Below are 25389 nucleotides of genomic sequence, written 5' to 3' on the forward strand. Positions count from 1 at the left end.
TGGCAGTCCTAAAGCCAGGTGAAGAAGAGGGTTGGGCGTTTTGGTGTCTGAAGCGGCCATTCCAGGCTGAAGCAGCCAGCGCCACAGCACGGCGGGGAGGTGCCAGAGCCTCCGTCCCCTCCCCCACGCCGTGGTGCTGGCTGATTTGGCCTGGAATGGTCGCTTCGGACACCAAAGCTCTCAACCGAGTATTGAGTGTACCAGGATGAGTTGTACTCCTTAAACCATTAGCTCTGCTAGCCTCCATCGGGATCCTGGAGATCTCTCAGAATAAATACTGATCTCTAGACTAAAGTGACCAGTTCTCTTAGAGAAAATGCCTGCTTTGAAGGGTGGCAGGTTTATTAGGTCCCTTCCCTTCTCAAATCCCATTCCCAGCCTCCTAAATCTCCAGGAATTTCTCAGCTTGGAGTTGGCAACCTCTCACAGGGTTGCTAGAAAGATGACATGGAAGAATGGGAAACGATGCATCCTCCTGTGCTTCTTGGAAGACGAAGGGAATAAAGCTGTAAAGGTTACTGTCGAGCCAATTGACGCCTTCCCCCGTGGCCTGTGATTTTCAGAGGTTTCAGTGCCACTCACGCTGCAACAATACGGCGTAACTGAATGGGACCAGGCACAAGAAGCGCGCTGCACATGTGCGCCTGCTTCTCCTTTGGGGCAGACTTGAACAAAGCCGCTCGGAAGAGCCCGAGATGCCTCTCTGTGGTGAAAGTGGCTCCTAAACCATATTAATGAATCGCTAATAACAACCATCTCTGTTGGGGAGAGGAGTTTTCAACATCGTCACAGCGTGAGACGGCCGCACTTTCCTTCCAAAGAAGCATTTTACTCATTTTCGGGTTGCATTTTTTGTCAGCGTGGAGGGTTTTTTTTTGTACCGAGGCTAATTCCTTTCAGCTGATATTTATTGGCAGTCTGCTCCTCGGCTCCGTGCAAATAAACACAAGTGCAAAGGCAGGCTTCTCGGGGAAGTAGCAGTCCCTTTCTGGGGAGGAACTAAAAGCCGGTATCGTACTGAGGTCTTAGAGCTAAGGCTGCCATCTCCAGTTCAGTAATATGTGAAAATTTGATGAGTGGAACCTTAGGGAGGGCTGAATTTGGTGGGATATAATGCCATCACGAACTCTGGTGCTGGAGAAGACCCTTGCAAGTCCCTTGGACTGCAAGGCGGACAAACCGGTCAGTCCTAGAGGAGATCAGCCCTGACTGCTCTTTAGAAGGCCAGATCCTGAAGATGAAACTCAAATACTTTGGCCACCTCATGAGAAGGAAGGACTCCCTGGAGAAGAGCCTAATGCTGGGAGCGATCGAGGGCAAAAGAAGAAGGGGACGACAGAGAATGAGGTGGCTGGATGGAGTCACTGAAGCAGTCGGTGCAAACTTAAATAGACTCCGGGGAATGGTAGAGGACAGGAAGGCCTGGAGGATCATTGTCCATGGGGTCGCGATGGGTCGGATATGACTTTGCACCTACCAACAACATCAACAACAGTACCATAGAGCAGGGGTGGCCAAACTGTGGCTCTCCCCATGTCAACAGACTATAATTCCCATGAGCCCATGTCAGCCTGTGGTGGAAGAGGCTTGTAAAAATTGTATTCCATGGACATCTGGAGAGCCACAGTTTGGCTACTCCTGCCATAGAGCTTGTCTTTAGAAGTGATGTGACAGCATGGGTTCAACAGGCATTTTTTTTTCCTGCTTCCACCATTCCGAACTATGGTGGGAAACAAGATCCCACATCCCCACCAGGAATCTGGCAACCCTGAGCTGACAACATAACCAAACTGATTGACTGATGTGCACACCATTCCTTTTGGCTTAAAACATGGTCACAGCTTTTATTAACCTCACATAAGTGTTGGTGCAGCACGGGAGTCTTGCCTGGTAGTCATCTGACTCCTGAAGCCCAAACCCAGCGGCCTGCAGGAAAGCACTCTCATGGTTCCTGGCTGGGAACATGGGTCCAATTGCCACTGGGTTACCATCCAAAAGGAAGTGTCCACCTGAGGCACCAAGGGAGGGGGTACAAACCTCCTTTGGTCCATCCCAGGCCACCTGGCAGTGTGAGCTCAATGCCTCCCCACTGGGCAGGCCTGGTCACAACCCTGCCACTTCTTATGGAGGCCCCCAACCTAGGAAGTCTGGCATGCCAACCAAACTCCCCCCAAAACAGGTTCGATCCCATATGCCACCACAAGCTGTGACAAATTCAGACTAAATGCAACAACATAGGTGAACAATTGAAGTATAACCCAACATAATAGGGGGCAGACTAGTAATCAAGCCCGCTGTAATAAAAATACAGTATTTGAGTTTGCGTGGCTGGTGGGGGCTCCCTTGTGGCAGCCTGACGCGTCAGAGGCGCTTTGCGCCTCCCGCAGCTCGCAGTTGCTCCCTTGTCGGCAGGGCGGGAATCGGCCGGGCCAATCGGCAGGCGCTTTGAGCCTGCCAATTGGCCCGGCCGATGATCTGTCCGGAGGAAGGGGCCAATCGGCACCCTTCCTCATCCCGGACAGAGCCCGCCCTAACTCCTCCCACTAAGCCCTTACGGCTTTATTTAGTCCGCGGTGCCCGTGGTGCCGCGGGCTGTGTTAAGATGGGAGGGAAGCTATCCTCCAGTGGCAATCCCGGCAAAAGAGGCAGGCCTGTGCACGTGGCGACTATTTTAAATCAATCAATTAATTAATCAACTTTTTATTTATTTATTTATTTATTTATTTATTTATTCATTCATTCATTCATTCATTCATTCATTCATTCATTCATTCATTCATTCATTTATTTATTTATTTATTTATTTATTTATTTATTTATTTATTTATTTATTTATTTATTATAAAACTTATAGATGGCTGCTCTCGGCCTGGCCAGCTCATGGTGGTTTACATAAAAACATAAAACATTATAAACCCAATATCCTCATATAGTAACACAACGAATCCAATTAAAGGCCTGCTCAATTAAAGGCCTGCTCCTCCTCCATCCCTCCACGTGGTGCATCAATGGGCTGCACCGTCCCAAATACTCCAAGCCAACCCATTCTGGGTGCACTTTTTGCCCACTCCTCTGCATCGTCAACCTGCAGCCTTGGTGAGTCATGGCTGTGATTTTTAGAAAAGGCATATCTTGATAGGTGATTTAAATTCATGAATGCGAAAAGTGTTATTCCCAGAGTTAAGAAAAGGATAATCTGGTCTTCATTAAGTTCTATAGCAAAAATGAACATCTGTGTCTTATTTGTAGGGGATAGGCTCTCCTTTTTATCTCTCTTATTTGAGAACAGTATTTTTGCTTGAAAATTATGGGTTTTACTCTGTTCAAGAAAATAACACAAAACGTTGCCGTAATTCAACTACACCATATTATCTACATCATATTAGTGGGATCAACGTAATGGAAAACACAAACATGTCAAGCACTTGGTTACAATATCTCTGGAAACCCCAACCAAGGACTTGGCCCACTGGGATTGCTCTGACTTCTTTGTTTCATGTTCCATTAAATCCTCTAAGCACCTACTACATAAATTCCATATGCCTTGTTCCCATTTTGTGAATGATAAGAACATACAGTGAATACTTACAGTTATGAAGATGTAAATTTTGCTACTGGCCAAATGCTTGCTTGGCGTTTCCAGAGAAATCCACTATTTGCAAGTAGATTTTACTGTGTGAAATGGCAAAATCCATTTGCAAATAATTGCTAAAGTCTGAGAGTGCCTCCTTTTTTCTCACTGGCAGTCTTTAAGCAGCGGCTGGACAGATACTTCTCCTGGATGCTTTAGGCTGATCCTGCTCTGAGCAGAGGGTTGGACTAGATGGCTGGTATGGCCCCTCCCAACTGTATGATTTTCTGATTCTTGTGGATCAGACCACAATAGCAAGCATTGCCTGGATCCTGGAAACCAGAGGAGGAAAGGAAGAATTCATTACTGGTGGGTGTACCAATGACCACAAAGAGACTCAAAGGCAGTATACCTCAATACCAAATGCTGTGTGTAATTAAGGAAAGGCGAACTCTCTTCTTGATTCAGAATGAGCTTGATCCTTATTTGCTAGACAGGCCCTTGGTAAAAGAGCCTGTTTTGCCAGAATTTCCTCCTTGTTCCTAATGTTAGCTCAGGTGCAGTGATGAGACAGTATGTCTCTGTTACCCTATTGCCCCCTGGGATTGTAGTTTGGTTTTGTGTGCCCTGTACTAAAACTACAGCAGCAGCCATGGCAGAAAGCTGCCTCGAAGTTCAACCACCCCCTCCCAGACAAACACACCTGGGAACAAGAGTGGGCTTCAGATCTGGATGGGGACGATAACCCCATCAAATGTTTGCCAAGAAGGATGAAGAGAATCGACCAAAGTACTGAGGATACGCAGTGAACAAAAGACTACGTAGTTCATAGCAACCATGATCAAAAAGTAAGGAGAATATTAATGAAAGACTGCAGATGCACTAACGGAAGGGCTGTAGCGGACAGTTTCACAGCATTCGTGAGAGTTTCGTCAACAGCGAGGACTCGGCAATAAAAATTTCAGCATTTTGTCAAAGCAGCTTTCAGTGGATGCCTGCTCTGCAAAACATCATGGATGCTGGATCATCTGCTCCTTTGCCTTCCGTCATGCTCACCAGTCACCATCAAGAAGGCAATTATTCATTGAGACGTTCCTATACTTATGAATGAATGAATTTGGATTGTCTGTTTGCATGATTAGTCTGCTCCCTTACAACTACTGCCCGTCTCCACCCGTCCATCAACTATGCTACCTCCAGCTAGTAAAAGGCACATCATTATAAGACGGCAAACTCCAGTGGAGAGATATTTTTTTTGCAGGCAGAGAAACAATAATAGACATTGGAATGCCCCCCCCCCCTTTCCTCCCTTCCATCTGAATTGGGGAACAAAACTAACCCCGGGATTATACAGACCTTAGGTTTCTTGGAGATGGTGTCAGCACAGTCTTTTAAATAGGAATTTAATTTTAATTTTTAATGGTTTAAAATTTTTTATGTAGGGTTTTAAAAAATGTTGCTAGCTGCCCCGAGACTGCTGTCAGGGAGGGGCAGGTTACAGATCTAATAAATAAATAAACTAGTAAATTGAGCAATTGCCCTGCTCCTCAACCCAGCAGCAATAAAAAATAACATCAGGACTTCCTCTCTGAATACGAGGGTGTGTTTTTTAAAAAGCATCAGCCCATCCAAAACCGTCTTTAAGTCTGCAAGACTCAAGTTAGCTTATTTAGTGGATAGCATTATCCCCTTCTAGATCAGATTTATTCTTGTCATCCTTCACAGAGTAGATGAAAGAGGTTATGGTGTCCTTTTTATTCACTGGAATAGTCTCAAAATGACATCCAATTATTTCCACAAGCTGTGCTTTGTTAAGTCGAGGCTACTCTGTACCTTAAAGAGCCTTTGGCATCTTGTTAATGAGTATTTAATGCTTTAGTGCTTTCAGAGACCCCCCCGCCCACCAAATTTTATAGAGGGCTTTTGGGAGAGAGGAGTTGTGACTCAGTGGTACAGAGAACCTGCTTTGGATTTAGAAAGTCCTGGGTTCAGCCCCCAGCCTCTCTAGTTAAATGATCAGCTAATGATGCATTGTCTCATCATAAGAGTTTCTGCCCCTTGACGCTGTCGTCAACTCAAAGGGAGATGGCAACCAAGAACTCAGAAGGAGCTTGAGACTGGGAATGGCAGCCATGAAGGAGCTAGAGACGTTTCTTAAGGGTAAAGAAGTGTTGCTAGTGACCACAATCAAGATAGTTTATACCAGGGGTAGTCAACCTGTGGTCCTCCATATGTCCATGGACTACCATTCCCATGAGCCCCTGCCAGAAAGTGCTGGCAGGGGCTCGTGGGAATTGTAGTCCATGAACATCTGGAGGACCACAGGTTGACTACCCCTGATTTATACCATAGTATTCCCCTTGATTATATGTCGGTGAACTGCACAGTGGAGAAAGCTGACAAGTTTATTCCTTTCTCTGGACTGCCCAATTTTATATTACTATAGGCTTCCTGTGTGCAACTCTGCCATTTGATCGATGAATGTAGGAATGAATGCATGCCACCTTTTAGGTGGTACTCGGAGTGCTCCTGTTGCTACAATTGATCTCCAAACTAACAAGATGGGTTCCCCAGGAGAAAGTGGTTGCTTTGGTGGTATTAAATCCATGGGTTCAGTGAAGACATGGAGACTTCCCCTCCAAACAACCAACACTTTACTAGAACCAGAAAACTGTGGACACAGACAAGCAAAATTGCGCAACATGCTAGAGACTCCCACCAAGACACGCGACTGGCCCCTAATGGAGGCCTGTGATAGGTCCTTAAACATGTCTGCTGAATTAGAACCCAGGAACTGGCGAATCCCAACTTGTGTTGAGGATCCCGGTCTTTTCTCTGAGCTCAAGGATTCAGAATGTCCATTGACACAACAGGTGGCCTTTGTAGCAATATACCCTGCTGGCGTCTCTTCCCTCCACAAACTCTTCTGTCTCTAGGCTGCAGGCTCTTCCCCCCACCCCCATTTCCAGGTATTTCCCGACCCAGTCAAGGCCACCCTGTTAATATTCCTTTTAGCAGGAGAGAGCTTTGAGCTATACGAAGGACTCTCGGGTGTATAATAAAACCCAATCTTGCATTACAACTTCATAAAGGCAAAGGGTGAAAACAAAGAGGTGGCCAACTCTTCTCTGGATGCTGTCCAGTGAAATCTTAAGCAGAGTTATTGCCCTTCTAAACCCAGTGACTTCAGTGAATTTTGAACGCTGTAAATCTGTGTAGGATTGTGCAGTTGGGATACTAATACTTTGCCATGAGGTTGCCAAGTTTCTGACTGAGAATTGGCTTCCTATTTCAGCTCAACATTTCAAAGATCTGTATTCAAACTTGATTTAATAAAAGGTGGTTCAATTTCCAGTAGCAGTGGCGAGGCTGAAATTACATTGGAAAAATATTTGTGATGTAAACCACAATCATGGGTGGACTATGCACCTGTTTCCAATATACTCAGTGGCTGGTGTCCCTGCTTTGTTTTTCACATCACTTAAGCCGGAGAAGCAGGTCTCAGCCTTATTTCCCCCTTAAGTGGAAGAAAACAGAATCTGGTCTAAAATGATGCTGCACAGGTCCTCTCCTCCTACATCCCTCCCTCCCACAGAGGTATATCAGGCAGTGACCATTTCTGCACGGAGGGGTAAAATGCAAGTGGTTTCCTGCTTACAAATGTGAGATGGTAAATCTTGTGTTTGCAGTCCTCCTCACGTGGAGGCCCCTCTTGCATTTTCCCTCTGCCCCGTTGCAGCTTTTGCCTCCTGATGAGGCTGCAAGGGAAAGCCACACAGGCTTGTCAGTTACAGCAAGCCACCAATCACAGCACAGCAGTTCTCTCCTGGACTGAAATTTTCTCCTCCCCCAGCCCCCAAATTAATTTTTTTTTAAAAGACACTTCTGCATTGCTATGCGGTAATACCACAACACAGATGCATTTTAAAAAGAAATCAACATTACCCTGTTACTATGGAGAAATGCCAAAATGATACAGCATCCCCCTCTTTTGGAATTAATGTTCTTTTGTAGTTTATTTCTGTCTGGGTGGATATCTGAGATCCCGAACATGATAACTGGAGCCCGAAAATACATTTTGTGCTAATGGTTGGCTTTAAAAATGGCCAAATCACAGCCCGGCTACTGGACAGCCTCGGGATGTTCATGATGTCATGTGGAGGGGGCTCTATATGCCGCCACATGTGGTTTCAGAATTTTTAAAAAAAAGAATATAAATTTTGATAATAAGAAAAACACACAATGCCAAAATCTGCACTTGCCCAGATAAATGCCCATGTCTGATCTAGACATATTGGAGTATATCCAGTTATCTGCAGACTTTTGGGATCAGGGTTTTTTTTTTGTTTCTGAGGAACCTCAGGAACATTCAGCATGGGGGAGAGAAGCAGGGGGGGAAACGTATTCAGCCATAGGGAAGAATCAGTGGAAATGTTTTTACTCTCTTCTTCCAAAGACACAACTGAACATAATTCTTTAGAACTGCATGGTTGGATACATGCCATTAGAATTCAAGCTAAATGAGAAGGAACCAGTAAACTGTTTGAAGTAAAGGGTAGGGAAATTGGGTAGGAAAATAATTTTTCCTTTATTTAGCCCTTCTGTCATTTCATTGAGGGGCTCACCATACATGGCATTCTAGCTGGCAAGAATTCCTCGTTCAAGTCCCAGTTTATTCGGTCAGCATCCTACAGTCAAGACATTCAAAGAGATGGCAGGGTTTAGTGAGCTGAATAATGTTATTCAGTCTTGTTTTATAGAGTTTTTGTTCACAGCCTTTTTGATCTATGGGCACTTTTGCAATTCTGACATAGTATGTTGGACCCAGACACGTGGCAGCCACAAAATGGTTGCCATGGGAGGCAGAGACAGCAACAAAATGGCTGCCACAACTTCCCTTCTGTCACATACTGAAGATCCTTCTGCTGTGGTGGCAGCTGATGGTTTAAAAAATCTGCCCAGCCAATCAAATCTATAATGGCAAAAGACTCATCTGTTGCCTTCCACCTTCCTGGAACACATCGCAGGCACCAGGGGCGGACGCCCAGGCCCTCATGGGTACCACATTTGGGACCCTGATATAGAGAAAGAGGGGAAAGTATAGGTGTGATGGTGTGTTGGACACTTTTCTCTTTCTACGTATCCTTGATCAACGAGAGAACCCACTGAAACATGACTATAGATGTTTCTTGAATTAACAGGGCAATTGTTTCTGGGGAAAGGAAGGGCAGCCGATTGTAAACCACTTTGAGACTCCTTTGGGTAGTAAAATCAAGATACACAAAAAACAGTTCTTGTTCTTCTTCTTCTCACCCTGCATTGCAGTGTCATGGATGGTGATGCTGTCAAACCGACTCTGTCGAGAAGTTGCGTGAGCAATATGGACAGTAGTCATGGCAATCAAGACTGAGCCATGGACTTCAAAGGGAGAAGAACATTCTGGGACTGTGAGATCACAGCTGATCTGGAGACATTTATTTTTTTGCACTTTTTGATTGGTGTTTCTCTTGGAGTAATACGGAGGAATGACAGCAGCCTTTCTGGCTCACCGATTAGGGCATTGCTGGCTGCAAAAGATTTAAATATTTTTTTTAAAAAAATGTTTATTCCATTGTGCTCCTATCTTGACACAGTTTTATTTGATCGCGGCAGAGGAATGGTTTCAGGAGAGAGAAAAAAAGGACATAACAATTGGAAACATACTTAAAAGTGCTGGTTTCCTTGCCAGAAAACAAATCGCCGCAAGAATCCACTGAAATTCTTGCAGATGATATTGCACAATCACATTGAATCCTCAGATACAAGGCTAGAAATCTGCGTTTTCTTGGAAATGGTGGGAAGAAATGTGTGGTATTTTGTTAAGACAACAGTAAGCTAAGCTATAATATGTTGTCCTAGTGAAATAATGCATCATGCCTTTGAAAATAGGTGATCAAGTCCAATGTGTTGAGTAATAAACCGTGGAAATAATAATAATAATAATAATAATAATAATAATAATAATAATAATAATAATAATAATAATAATAATAATAATAATAATAATAATAATAATAATAGTATTCTGACTTTCCCGGCAGTCTCTGGGCAGATTACAACAAGATTTTGTAGCACAGGAAGAGTGTTTGCATTAGTGTAAGTCTGGAAGCAATGTATTTGTGAAAGCTTCTGGGAGTCTGTGCCATTAAATACAGCAGCCTTTCTCAACATTTTTACCATTGAGAAACCCCTGAAACATTCTTCAGTCTCCAAGAAACCCCAGAAGTGGCGCGATCGTGCAGAATACAGTTGGGAAGCACCTCTGTGGACACACCCACCCAGGGCCCTCCCCTTCCCACCCCCTCCAGGCCCATCATTGGCTATTTTGCGAGATGGGGAGGTGAATGCCAACGATATCACTTTGGGATCTAAGGATCCCCTGGAATTACAGCGCATCTCCAGACTACAGAGGTCAGTCCCCATGGAGAAAAAGGATGCTTAGGAGGATAGATTCTATGGCATGGTACCCCACTGAAGTTCCCACTTTCCCCAGGCTCCATCCTCCAATCCCCAGGAGTTTCCCAATCTGGATCAGGAAACCCTACCTCCCACCCCTCACCGGTGGCCAGAACAGATCTAGCAACCCTACTTTGGTTAACACTAGAAGCAATAGCATCATGCTAAGAATTCCAATCCCACACACCTATTTTGCCAGGCATTTCCTCCTGCCGTCCAGTTGAGTGGCAGTGGGCAGTGGGAGCTGCCAACACAGGTGAGCCTCAACCCTTGTTCAGATGCCAAGTGCTGAGAGAAGCCCAGCATAACCAGAGAGTAGCATGGTGCAATGGTTAGAGCAGGGGTAGTCAAACTGCGGCCCTCCAGATGTCCATGGACTACGATTCCCAGGAGCCCCTGCCAGCGAATGCTGGCAGGGGCTCCTGGGAATTGTAGTCCATGGACATCTGGAGGGCCGCAGTTTGACTACCCCTGGGTTAGAGTATTGTATTAGGAGACCCGGTTTTGAATCCTTGCTCTGCTATAGAAGGTTGCTTAGGACTGGTCACGTACACTCAGCCTGACCTACCTCACAGGGTTGTTGTGAGGATACAGTGGAGGAGAGAATGATATAATCCGATTTGGGACCGTACTGAGAAGAAAGGCGGGGTATAAATGAAATATTAAAAAAAAAAAACAGAGATGGAAAAGTGGTCTTTGCAGAGTCCAGACAGCTCCCCCAAGCCAGTTCCAAATTCTGCAGCCCAGGGAAGACCCAGGACCAAAACCCAGCTCTTTCCAGATTTTTTCCCCCCAGCGCCCCTCATCGCTACTGGTATTAGGCATCACTAGCTCTGTAACCATTTCACTAAAGTTAATCTATCTAAGAAAGTATTCCATTTATAGAAGTCTTTTGTTTAGGTTACAGTGTGCCTTGATTAATAGGCTGTCTCTGTATTGTGTCATGATTTTTTAAAATGTATTATATGGGTTTTCTTTGTGATTTTTAAAAATGTTTTATGAAAGAAGACTGTGTAAACACAGGTGGACTGGATGAATGATCTCATATTAACAGTTGTAGGGTGATTTTTTTTTCTGGAGGGGAAAGAAAGGATCCAATGATAACACACTGTCATTATTATTTCTCATTTTATTGCCACTAAAGTCTACTGTTTTCCTACCTGATTGAACAGTTGCAAAGAGAGAAACAGCTGTCATTTGGTACACACATGAAAGTGAACAAAACATAATAGGTACACAGTCCTGTCACCAAATCAGAGAATAAAATTACATGTACACGTTAGAATGAATGTGGGAAATAGCACGTTTGAACCCCCCCACCCTCCCCCAATCCAGTACATAGAAAACAAGCATCTCAGGGAGAAGACGGAGCAAGAATCCTTGTTCCATCCAGCTAGCCTGCAATCTTTCACAAGCAGGAGAATTCTTGATATCAGGCTCTGTTGAACAATACGGAATCCTAAGAGAACTATTTAATGTGATTTTACTAAAAGTATAACTTAGGGCCATTCCGCATGCCATAGATTTAGCGTAATACTTACCTCCCAATGACGCTATATTCCGGGCGCTCCACATGACGTCACCAACCTCCCAAGTCCAGCCAGCAAACTTCATGCTAAATCCACCATTTAAAGTGCAAGGTGGTGAATCCCAAAAACTGGATTCACCAACCTAAAAAGTGTTTTCCCCCAGTGGACAACCAGCACACTACATGTTAATGAAATGTATGGAGGCAAAGAAGCGCTATCTCTGCCTTAAATGTCCTGACCTTGCACCCACCTCCCTCTTCTTTCTCCAGGGGACGGGATTTTGTTTTTGTTTTTTAAGTGCACTAGCCTGGAACAATGAATAGCCATACAAGTGTGCAGGCAAAGCCAACAATAATTTTTTCCCAAAGTTGTCACACAAAGCATGCCTCTCTAAAGTCCCCCCCCTAACAAAAATCAGGAATGAGATTAATTTTTTAAAGATTCAAGACTTGTGATTCCATAAAGGGTGGTGTTATAAAAAGCACTATGCATCTATGACTAGATTCATAGGTGTTTAAATGGGGAACTATTAATTTTAAAAAATTGATGGGCATCGCAGGACCTTTAAAAATAGGAGAAAGGGGATTGGCTGCCTGGCTTAATTGACAGGCAGAAGAGTGTTGTGTATAAACTGCGTTGCACTCTTATGCCATTTCCAGCAGCGCTTGTGGAGGGTAAGAAAAGTGAAAAGGGAGAAAACTACAGCGAGATTGCAGGAAGGTGAGGAAAGGCTGGAGGCACGATAATATTTAGCGCTACACCATTCAGCTGGTGTAATGCTATTTTTTTCACTGTGCGGAAATGCCCTTAGAAAACTGAAACTATTCAGAAGCTGCTAGGGAAGGTCAAGAGGAGATCCATTTGGATAAATCAGCTTCTTTAAACCTGTAGAACGTTAAACTTTCATTTAACTGAAGAGCGAACCAAACAAAAATTTATGTTTTTGTGCAAATAAACAAGGGAACAAAGCATGGTGTTTTGACAGCTCTCATAAATAACCTTGTTCCTGGTGATTAGTTGGATGTGAGGCCACCAAAGAAACCCAGGATTGCTATGCAAAGATAGGCAGTAGCACCCGCCCTCTGAAAGTCTCTGGCTTTGAAAACCCTATGGGGTCACCACATATCTGTAGTACGGACGCCAGGCCCCAAGTGGGACCTGGGTATCCCCTTGTTTCAGAGCACATCTTCAGTTGACAGAGATTAGTTAACCCAGAGAAAATGGCTGATTTGGACGGTGGACTCCATAGCATTATACTCCACTGAGGTCCCTCCCTGCCCCAAATCCTCTTCTGCCTCCACCCCTAAAGTCTCCAAGTATTTCCCATCCCAGAGCTGGCCACCATAATCTTGGACTTGAAGGCACTTTCCACCACCATGAAGAGCAGAGGTTTATCCAGATGTCTCTGCCTTTCCTATAGCACAGCAGGTTTCTAGAGGTAGGCACCAGGCATCAAGTACAGCAAAACACAACCGCTTTGCTGAGCAGGCCACAGTCCTGGGCTGGCCAATGCAGAGGCTGCTTCCTGCAATAAATGTGTTAGTCTGTAGAGTGCCACAAGACTCATCACTGCCTGGGCGGCAGATTCTTCTGGCTGCCCCTCAGGAACATGCTGTCTTTGTGCATCCCATTCTTTTATGAACACACGTAGCTCGCTCAGTTAGTCCTAGCCTTAGACGATGCAGTTTCTGGCTTAAAACCTCAAGTCCCTCCATGACAAGTGTCTAAATCTAAGGTCTGGATTATACCCAGGCTCCCTCCAGCTGTGTAATAGCATTATCCTGTCAGTAGATTTGAATAATTAACACTTGATGCCTAGCATGATTAATATGTTCGGAAACACTCTCTCGAGGCCCAGCGTGCTCAAGTTTGTTTCCTTGTTTCTCTTTCGACCACATGTTTAATATTATTTCCATCGAACATGCTGTTTTTTTCTTCCCCAAAGCAGCATCTCTCTCTCTCTGTCTGTTTTTATCCAGCTCGCTGGAAGCAACGAATGGCACCCTGACCAACTGTGTGCTTTATTTTTCTCCCCCTGCAATTAATTTTTCAATACTTGCAAACAGCATTAGTGATAGCTGGCAGTCACGGACCGGAGCTACCAAATATGACTTCTAAGGGAGCCAGAAACCAATTCTCATGTCAGTGACCCTTAGGATATTTTTGTAAATTCCACTAAAAGCCACTGTAAGCACTTGGCTGTTCAGATGAAATACAGAAGGGCCCTGCTGGTTTGTTTTGTCAACAGAACTGTCATTCAATCCATAGAAGTGATATCTACACAAGGGTCGGCAGCTCTGGGATGGGAAATATCAGGAGGCTTTGGGGGTGGAGCTCGGAGTGGGTGGGATTTGGGGCAGGGAGGGACCTCCGTGGAGCATAATGTGGTGGAGTCCCCGCTTCCCAGCAGCCATTTTCTCCAAGGGAATTGATCTTTTTAGTCTGGAGATGAACTATAATTCCAGAGGATGCCCAGGTCCCACCTGGGAAATGGCATCCCTAATCAGCACAGAAATTCATGGACCAAAGGTCCATAAACTTTGGTCTGGCTTATTGGTCAGTCATTATTTGAGGGTGTTGCTGGCCCTTCTTCTCCCCCTAATCCTTTACAGATGTTTGCGAACTTGGGGGAAGAAAGGAGTCTCCGTTTGCAAATATAGAGTAATTGCTGAACTAGGATCTGGAAGACACTCTGTCATGGAAGCTTGCTGGGCAACCTTGGGCAACCCATACTCTCTGCCAGGTAACCCCTGGCAACTGGCAGGGGTGTGTGTGGGGGACTGGGACTTATCAGCTGCAAATTGAGGCCTAGGCCTCTGCTGCCACTATACTGTGATGTCACGGGCCACATGGGGATGCCACTGCCTCAGGGAGGGAGCTGCTGTTGCCGCCGACAACAAGGTGCCTGTGGGGACCAAGAACTGCCGCCCCAACTTTACAGGACCGGAGGTGGACACCGGCACCTGCAAATGGCCCATTTAAGGAGACCAGTAACGCACGGCCGCCATGGAAAAACAGCCTCCACCTCCACCTACAATTCAGTTGGAAGACAACTGAATTTTTAAACACTTATTTCACCTTCCTTGTTAAGTGATTCTTCATGTCTTGTCCGTTAAGTCACGGATGGGTCAAGGGGCACCATTGTTGGGCTGTGTTTCGGGCATCAGTTGGCCTTACTCCAGCCCTGGGAGGGGGGGTAGATCTATGGCTGGTCATCCCTGGGGGAGCCACGAAGGGCGTTTATGGAGGTTTGATGCAAGGTTACATTTTTGCATTTGCATTTCTTTGACTTGGATGTAAACATTATACAGCTTTCAAATGGGAAAATATATTCATGCAGGATGGATACACTTTGGGAAATGCCTCTCTTCTCCATGTCTCTCCCCCCCTCCCACCCTGGGGTCTGGTTTTTGCAGCATTTAAGAATATTGTAATTCCACATTTCTTTTGTAAGGCCCGCATCTTACCAATGAAAGGACTCAGACAAACAATAGAGAGGTTACAGGCCCATTCCCTGAAGGTCGCAGCAGAATTGGTTTGACATCATTTTAATTGTTAACTCTGATTTTGTAGAGTGATTGTATTGACTTTTGGCCTGAAAGCTCCAATGCTGGTATTTAGACAGATGTGAAAAGCAACAGGGACTTGGGCAGACAATTCCGAGGACGGCCAGGAAGTCCCAGGCATTCTTGGAAATTGATGCAATCAAATCATTAGTGGAGATTGCAAGACCCCCAAAGACCCTGTTATCTGTCTGTGTCATCCCTTTTCTGAAATACATCTACTTGCAAGACGCCACCAAAACAGACGGCTTGATAGATTTATATTTACAGGTAAAGCAGAATATATAGGGATTTTTCAGAGAATCCTGACTTTACCGTTATTGGCAAATGGCCACTCGCTATGGATCGATTCTGTTGCATGCTTATGGTTTGTTTGTTTTTTTAATACTTTAAGTTCTTTTTGTTAACTGCCCTGAGTGTTTGAATGAAGCAAATAAATGAAGCAAACACATGCATTAAATACGTTTACTGTCCATAACAACAAGATATTAAAAAAACTGACATCAGACACAAGATGCCAGGTTGAATATTTTAGTATCATAGAACCATAGAGTTGGAAGGGGCCATACGGGCCTTCTAGTCCAGTCCCCTGCTCAATGCAGGATCAGCCTAAAGCATTCAGGATAAGGATCTGTCCAGCCGTTGCTTGAAGACCACAATTAAATTGAAACTGCAAGAGGACTGAATGCTATCAGGCCATAAGACTTTAGAGTTGCTAAGCAGCTTTCATTACAGTGGGATGAACAACAACAACAACAACAACAACAACAAATAATAATTTGCATGGGCAATATTTGAAAGACATGAAGAATAAAGTTAGTAACGAGAGCACTCCAAAATGGGCACTTGAAGAAAGAAGCAGGAGGACTCCTTTTAACGGCACAAGAACAAGTACTCAAAATGAAAAGTGCAAAAGTTAAGACCCAGAAGACCCGCGATAACAGCAAATGTCGACTTTGTAAGGCAAAGGATAAGGCAGTCGATCACATGGTCGATGCCCACAGTAAAATTGCTCAAACTGACCACAAAGGGTGTCATGATAGAGCTGCGGTTAGGTTGCACTGGAATTTTGCAAGAAGTATTGCTCACCACTTGCCAGAAGTTCACAAGAGCACAGATCAGAAAGGATCATGGAGAAAGATGAAACAAAGATACTTTGGGACTTCCGACTACAAAAAAATAAACACCTGGAGCATAACACCACTGATATTACAATTGTGGGGGTAAAAATAAGAACTAGAGTTGGGTTCATTGACATTGCAATCACAGGAGGCAGCAGAACAGAAAAGAAAGAACAGGAGGAGACCACTAAATACCAAAATCTACTAATAGAGTTAGCACGCCTCTGGGAGAAGGTCACTATGGTGCCAGTTGCCATTGAAGCCCTTGGAGCAGTACCTAGAAGTCTTAAGAAACACCTGGAGATTATGGGAATTGAGCAAATCCCCCCAGTTCAACTTCAGAAGACAGTTTTTCTTAGAACAGCAAGGATCCTGCAAAGATACCTCCGCAATTCTCGAGAACTTGGCTAGATCTCGAACTGCTGAAAACCGTCTACCAAATATATGACTGACAATTCTTCATCATCATCATAATCTCAATCCCTTTGTCTCAGAAACACTAATAAGTATTCAGCTAAGAGATACTACTTGGCCCCTGTTGAATTAGAGAACTTTATGGCTGGTGTTTCAAGTTCTACTACTGCACATTGGTTTAGGGGGAAATACATGGTTCTAATGACCTCTGTTATACAATTTTCATCAACAAAAGTCCCAAAAGTTCTGGTTTCATATTTTCTATGTCTTAAATATGATCAACATTCAAACGGTATCCCAGATATTTTGCCCATTTTCCTGCACCTTCCTGGCACCTGGGCCAGTTTATGGTACGACCCCGATGATTACAGGCAGCAATCTATGAGCAGAAACCTATGTGTGAGCCAATAAAACTGAGCATTAAGATGAACAATCACTGACGAGGATGCAGGAAAATAGGCAGAATACCTGGGATACTGTTTGATTGCTGAACATATTTAAGAAATGAAAAATATGAAAATAGAACTCATGGGACTTCTGTACTCTTGGGAGTTAGTGCGCCACTGAGGGGAGCATCCTGCCTTCCCACCAGGTGTCAAGGCGTGTTACCCTGCTGCCCGGGCAAGGCTGAGCCAGTGCAAAAGTTTCACCAGCCGGGGAAGGCAGCTGCACCAGTGGGAACTTCAAGGAGGGGGAGATGGGCCCATGCTTTTCCTGTCCCTCAAAGCAAGCTCCACGGCTGTCACAGCAGTGCAGCTTCAGTCTGCCTGGCAGAGCCAGAAACTAGGGTGAGATTTTAATGGCCGACCGCTTCAGAGATGTCCAAAGCACCCGCTTTGGCTGTGCTCCTCACGGTCCAAAGTGAGTTCTTCCAAACCCGAAGCGGTCCAGATTTTCTCCTTAGCACACATACCTAGTCCATTTGACCGTGAGCTGCCAGCAATTCTGGCTCCCTTGCCAATGGGCTTTGTGATACAGGCACAGCTGTTCAATATAATGCAGTTATGCAGACCAGAAGAAGAAGAGCTGGGGTTTTTTTTAATATATATGTACCTCACTTTTTACTACCTGAAGGAGTCTCAAAGCAGCTTGCAAAAACCTTTCCCTTCCTCTTCCCACAACAGACACCCTGTGAGGGAGGTGAGGTTAAAAAAAAAAAAACTGTGACTAGCCCAAGGTCACCCAGCTGACTGCCTTGGAGGAGTGGAGAATCAAAACCAGTTCTCTGGATTAGAGTGGCACTTAAGCACTACACCAGGCTGGCTTACCTGAGACAGTTTCATTGAATCCTAAGGTGGACCTTTGTGTTCCGTGACTATTCTAAGAGATTTTTCTCTTTCTCGGATTATGATCCCTGGGGCCGAAGTTGTGGGGCAGAGGGCCTAGAGGGGAGACTTTTACCTCCTCTGCAAGGGCTAGTCTCTCCTCCCTCTTCCTTTTACCGCAAGGATTGTGAGGACTCTCAGGATGCAGAGTCTTCGTGGCAGGCACGCGCTGTTCCTGTGCAGTGAAGTGGCCTTTGGGGACGAGTTTAAAAGGGGTGAAAGGGCAAGTCTCCTATCTGGAAAGGCAGTCCAGCTGCTGCAATGTGTAAAAGCAAAAGATGCTTTAAAATGATCCTGAAATGACATGTAAACATCTCGTCTGTCCTTATAGCGGAAGGCTGAGTTTTGTTCCCCTCTGTGTCTGTTCCACTGTCATCTCCCACTCCTTTGTTTCCATTGTCTTTATCATTTTGCATTTTATTTGATTTATTGTGGCTCAGGACCTGCCCACTGCTTTATCACGAGCTGTTTGATGACCGAAATGCAGCGTAGAAATATCGTTGAATAAATAAAATAATTGCACATTGGTTACAGACATGCACCATGTTTGTTAATGCAACAAAAAGCATTGGAGGGGTGTACAATCAAAGAAAAAAAAAATTAAACCGTAACCCTAGAGAACAGGATTTGAATCTGGAACCTTCAAGGCATGGATCCCATGGCTCTGCTCTCTGCTTGCTTCAAGCCAGCGTGGCATAGTGTGTTGAACCTAGATATTGGGAGACCTAGATTCAAAACCCCACTTCTACCTGGCCCCTACCTGGTGGAATGAGCTCCCTGTCGGAGCTCTCTCAGTTCTGCAGGGCCTGCAAAAAGGAACTCTTCCGCCAGGCGTTTGTCTGAGGCCAGGTGGTGGCCCAAGGGCTATGATTGGGCCCCTCTCCCTGGAGGGGGATGCCAGGATTAGACTGGCCTGGTTCCCCAGATTGTTCCATCCTTTGCCCAAGTATCCATCTGCTTGCCTTTTTTGGCCACCCAATGGGCCTGTGTGGGAACAGTTGGGATTTATTATATCACCCTAATTGTGAGTGAGTTATTGTTTAGGGGGTTTTTAATGCGGAATTTTAATGGTTTATTGATTTGTATCTGAAATATTGTAAATCACTGCAAGCCGGTTCTCCAAGAGCAGCGCTCATACAAATCAAATAAATAATACTAATACTAATACTAATACTAATACTAATACTAATACTAATACTAATACTAATACTAATACTAATACTAATACTAATACTAATACTAATACTACCATGGAAGCTTGCCACATAACCTTAGGCCTGTCACAACTTTTTCAGCCTGGCCTACCTCACAGGGTTGTTGTGAGAGTACGGAGGAGGGACGAATGGTGTTCTAAGACGCTTTGAATCTCAAACAGGGAGAAAAGCATGATATAACTAAATAAATGGACATGTATATAGAATCTGGCTTCAGAAAAGGCAGAGTTGCACGTTTCTAGGCCCACTGACTTCACTGGACTTGGAAGGGTGTAACTCTGTTTAGGATTGCACTGTACATTTGCACTGATGTTGCACTGCGTTTCCTTTCTGCCCTGGTGGAAACTCTCCCTAGACAGGTTGCACATCCCAGTATGAAGGTCTGTGCTGGCTCTGAAGCTGGGAAGTCCATAGGACTTGTAGCTGGCCTAGATTTTTTCCCGTGCAGATGGGTGCAATCATGGCATTTCCATTTGTGCTTTCAAGCTCTCTGGATCTGACGTGTCCTCCTGCATCATGTTGTTCCTTTTCAAAAGAGGCACATTTTGTCCCAGGACTGTCGGTCCCACCACACCATCAACAGGTGCAGGCATAACCTAATGCTCCCTTTCCTTTCTTCATTGGCTGTGACCGCAGGATCTTGGAACCTGATGAAAACCATTCTCAAGCCCCCCCTCCCACCCTTCCTGGTGTCTCTCTTACAAATTTCCATTTGCTCTTTGTGGTCTGCTACCACCATTGATTTGCACTTTGAAATGCATCTGCCTGCAATCCCCTTTTGTAACGCAAACAAGGGGGGAAGCTGTGGGACCTCTTGCCTCCCAGTTAGCTTTGTTGTTGTTGTTGTTGTTGTTGCTGGTGGTGGTGTGCATGCAATCTGAGAGAGGCGTTCCTCTTGGGGAGGCAGCTGCACATCGATGCAGCCATTAGTCAGGCGTGTTAAAGATGGAACGGGTGACAAAAGGGAACTTTGTGATAATGATATCTGGAGGCTGGAAGAAGGCCACATCATGTTTCAAACGAGGGACAAAGAGCAAAAGGGAAGTGGCACAAGCCGCGTGGATTGTTGGGTTCCCCGGCATCTGACCCATGATTGATCCAGGACCAGCGTGGCCAGGTCTACAAATGGCTGGAGATTTGGGGTGGAGTCCGGGGAGAGCAGGGCTTGGGGAGGGACCTCTGCTGGGTATAAGGCTATCTGTCTAACTTCTGAAGCAGCCATTTTCTCACGGGGAGCTGATCTCTATCGACTGGAGATTAGCTGAAATTAGGGTCGTTGGCTCTAGGTCGGGAAATACCTGGAGACATTGGGGGTGGAGTCAGGAGTGGATGGGATTTGGGGAGGGGAGGGTCCTCCATGGAGTATAATACTATGGAGCCCACTATCCAAAGCAGCCACTTTCTCCAAAGGAGTTGTTCTCTGTCGCCTGAAGATGAGCTGTAAAACTGGGGGAATCCCTAGATCCCACCTGGGGACCGACATCCCTAGCTGCAAGGCTGGGAGATCTCTAGGCTCTGCATGGAGGCTGGCAGCCCTACCCAGTACAGAGAAGGGGAACCCTACCATATCCAACCAAGGGTCCATTTAGTTTAGCATCCTCTTTGCCCTAGTGACCAGAAAAATATACAAGCAAAAAACTGAAACAAAAGCTCTCTTGTTTCTGTGGTCTCCTGGTCCAACATAGCCTTCAGGGCCAACAGCCATCATCAGGCTCTCTCAGAGGTCCTAGGAAGCTGTGGCTGTTCTGTAGGAGTGCTAACAAAGATCTCGCATGATTGTACGGTTGGGCAAACCCAGGTGCTAACAAGCTAGGCCTGTGCAGGACTCTTATCCCAAGCCAAGGCCTTCATCTCAGGCCAGAAATTCCAACCCCATATGAAGATATTTCCTCCTGAGGACCCCATGAGCTTGCAACTTATTATGTACACTGATCAGATAAGGTGAAATGTCAAACCATATGGGCATGCGTGGCTACATCTTCTTTCTCTGCTTAATGCTTAACGGGGAAAGGGGGGGGGTTGTGTGATGACGCAGCCCTCTCCTGATCAGCCAGGCATCCGTGCTCTTTGTTTTTAAACCTTTTAAATGGCCCCTAAGGGCCATTTCGCCCATTTTAAACCTTTTAAATGGCCCCTAAGGGCCATTTCGCACGGCTTCAAAGTAGCACAATGGTTGCTATTTGGAAACGCTACTAATTTGCCATAACCCACGACGTCGTAGACAATCTGCAACAATCCTGAAACCAATCAGCAAAAAGCGCTTCGTTGTGGCGCTTTCAGGGGAATCCAGAAAAGTGGATTCACCCTCCGGATAGCAATACACTCCTGCAACCAATCTGCAACAGTAGCGCTAAAGACCTGTGCGTTACCATTGTTGCTGGTTCTTCAAAGTCCCTCCCCCTGGCTCTCTCCTCCAAACTTCCGGCGAAGCGATCGCCATTTTTTTTTCTCCGAGCGAGCGGGGATAAACGCACCAGCGAGCCTCTTTCTGTTTAGAGGCTTCCCTGGCTTCAGTCCTTCACCTTTAGTCACTAAGCACAAACCACTGAAAAGCCCGTTTGCTGAAATAAAGTCCCTTTATTTTTTACAAATAAATTCAGCCGAAAATCGGGCCCGTGAGAGGGGGGGGGGGTTTTATCACTCGAGGCAGCGTGCAAACGATCATACAATCAAACGACAGCTCACATTAGGCAGCTGGATGGGTCTCTCCGTAGCAACGAATCTACCTAGATTCGTTGCTATGGGTCGTTTCTTTTTTTTTAAACCTTTCTTAAAGGGAAAGGGGCTGTTTGGGAGCATGCTAACGGCTGCCCATTGGCTGCTTGACGGCCAGGGGCGGGATGAGCTTGGCAATAGCGCTTCCTTTCTAGCGATTTCTGCCGAGACCGGAAGCCTGTGGGAAACGCTAAAAAACGCAACTGATTCCACTACAAAGGCAGGTATGCATAACGACGAATTCCACTATTTTAAATGGCGATTTTTCATTCCGCAAACAATTTGCAACAAAGATCCCTGTGCGAAAAGGCCCTTACTGTTCACACACAATCGCTCATCAGGGTCCAGTTACCATTTCCAGCCTCTCACAAATCTACCCAAACATAAATAGAGACCAAAACATGAAGAATTCCAAAGAGGGGGCGGGGATGTTTTATTGCTGTGGCATGTCTCCATAGCTACACGGAAGTGTTAATTAAAAAAAAAACATGCTTCTGTGTTGTGGTGTTACCACATAGCAACACAAGTGTCTTTAAAAATATATTAATTTGGGAGCTCGAGAGGGATGGAAGTTTGAGTCCCCAAAACAACTGCTGTGCTGGGATTGGTGGCTTGCAGTGATTGACAAGCCAAGGCGAAGTGATTGACAAGCCAAGTTTGCACTCTTTTCCCTTGCTGCCTTGTGGGGTTGGCTGGGTAAAAAGCTGCAACAAGGCGAAGGGAAAACAAGGGGGTCTTCTGTCAGGAAGTGGAATTCCATTATCAAATCAGCAGAGGGAAGAAAGAGATGCCACCACAATCTATGTCGACATGCTTTAAATGCAGTTTTAGGAATTGCCTTTTATACACAGTTCTAGTGCAGAAAGAGCCTTAGATTGAATAAAAAATTCTGTGAACCAAATGGAAATATTTCTGTAGGTCAGAATCACAGAGCAGATGCCCACTGGAATGTTCAGATAATTGAGCCAAAAAAAGAAAGAGAAAAGGAAATGAAAAAGGCTCCCACTCCACACACTTCTTACTTTAGAGCAGCTCAGTGGAACTCTTTAGGACTGCTGCATTGTTCTGGAATGTGTAGAAAATTCATTACAATCTCAGGAAGTTTTAACAAGTGTTTTAGTTAGATATTTATATTAAAAATTTATTGGGTGATTTCTCTTCAATGGGTGCTCAAAACGTCTCCCACTTATATGCACCACAAATCATAAAATGTGTGCCATAAAATACAGCCAGCTTGGTGTAGTGGTTAGGAGTGCGGACTTCTAATCTGGCATGCCGGGTTCGATTCTGCGCTCCCCCACATGCAGGCAGCTGGGTGACCTTGGGCTCGCCACGGCACTGATAAAACTGTTCTGACCGAGCAGTGATATCAGGGCTCTTTCAGCCTCACCCACCTCACAGGGTGTCTGTTGTGGGGAGAGGAATGGGAAGGCGACTGTAAGCCCCTTTGAGCCTCCTTCGGGTAGGGAAAAGCGGCATATAAGAACCAACTCTTCTTCTTCTTCTTCTACAGCGAGCTATACCACATCAAGAAAACCAACCCAGGGAGATGTTGTAGATAAAGTTGTGGGCTATGGTTTTGGAGACCCCAGGTGACGTCCCCACCTTGCCATGAAGCTCTCTGAATGATTTTGGGCCAGTTACTTTGTCTCCATCTAACCTCTCTCACAGGGCTGTCATTGTGATGAAGTGGGTCAGAGAGTGGGTCATGTACACTAACATAGACTCCTTGGAAGAAGGTTTTTTTTAAGACTAGGGTAGATATCAAAAGACAGATACAAGCAGCGGAATGGAACATCGGATAATACAATTTGGAAGAAGATAAAACGCCATGCTCCTTTAATGAAGCATTCAGCAATCTCAGGATCCAGGCAGACTACCTCTGGTAACAGGATGTTCTGATAAGGATGAACCATGGATGGGAAAGGACATGATAGACTGCTATCTTTCAGGCATGTTTTCCATATTCTATATTCATAGAATCATAGAATCAAAGAGTTGGAAGGGGCCATAGAGGCCATCTAGTCCAACCCCCTGCTCAACGCAGGATCAGCCCTAAGCATCCTAAAGCATCCAAGAAAAGTGTGTATCCAACCTTTGCTTGAAGACTGCCAGTGAGGGGGAGCTCACCACCTCTTTAGGCAGCCTATTCCACTGCTCAATTACTCTCACTGTGAAATTTTCCCCCCTGATATCTAGCCTATATCGTTGTACTTGAAGTTTAAACCCATTACTGCGTGTCCTCTCCTCTGCAGCCAACAGAAACAGCATCCTGCCCTCCTCCAAGTGACAACCTTTCAAATACTTAAAGAGGGCTATCATGTCCCCTCTCAACCTCCTTTTCTCCAGGCTGAACATTCCCAAGTCCCTCAACCTATCTTCATAGGGCTTGGTCCCTTGGTCCCTTTCAGACCATATTCATGGTCTGAAATTCACCCAGGCAATGCAACCAGGCTGTGGGATTAAACTGACAAACTAGTGGCTTCCAAGTCCCAATAAATGTGAATGAATGGTTTCCTGCTCCACTAAAACTTCTATTTGTGCAAGATCAATAGTTTTCAATGGGCTCTCGGACAAATCAAAGCTTTGGCAGAAGAAACAAAAAATGAACTTCACAGCAGGAACTATCTCGTGTGCACAGAACTTGTTCAGAGGATCTAAGCCAAAGTCTGCAAAATGCTTAGCTAGGAAATAGGCTTCATATTTTAGAAGCTAACCTCCATCAGTTCCCATCATAATTAGTCCCCGAACCACATAGGAACTCAACGTTCCAGAAGTGTAAACATCACCAGGTCATGATTAGTCCAATTACAAAGGAATTGTGCAGTGGTTTATAATGGGAATGGTTTACACTGAAGATGAGCTCATATCATGATGGGGATAGCCCTGAACATTCGCAGCAAAGAAATCTTGCAGGTGAACATGCCGTCTTTGACGGTGATGATTGAAAGCAGAACTGAGTCTTGACACAGTGGAATTCTATAGACTGACTGCTTGAGGAAAAAGTTCCCATGTAGACTCATTGCTTGGAAAAGAAACAAGACATTCTTTTTTGTAAAAGAGCTCCGTACTGGTTAGGAAAGGCAGAGTAAACATTTCTAGCAATCTTTCTCAGCTAGAATGGAGAGGGATTATTAAAAGCATAATCAGTTCCCAAGGTCGACATAGGGAGAAAGAACACAACATACCCGGGGAACTGCTGATCACCACTGCGGGATGGTAGGTGAATTTCCTCCAGGCCAGGCTGGATTCTGGAGATGTTTAGTAGAAGGGGGATAATTTGGGCAAGAAATTGGGGGCACTGTGGATGGACAGGTAGATGTGAGTTCCTGCATTGTGCATGTGTTTGAATGAGATGACCCTGGAGGTCCCTTCCAACTCTATGATTCTGTGTTTCTATGTTTCTAAGTGTTTTGAAATATCTGTCATTTCACCTCTTATC

Source organism: Paroedura picta, chromosome 7 (genome assembly GCF_049243985.1).
Source record: "Paroedura picta isolate Pp20150507F chromosome 7, Ppicta_v3.0, whole genome shotgun sequence".
Classification (NCBI taxonomy): Eukaryota; Metazoa; Chordata; class Lepidosauria; order Squamata; family Gekkonidae; genus Paroedura; species Paroedura picta.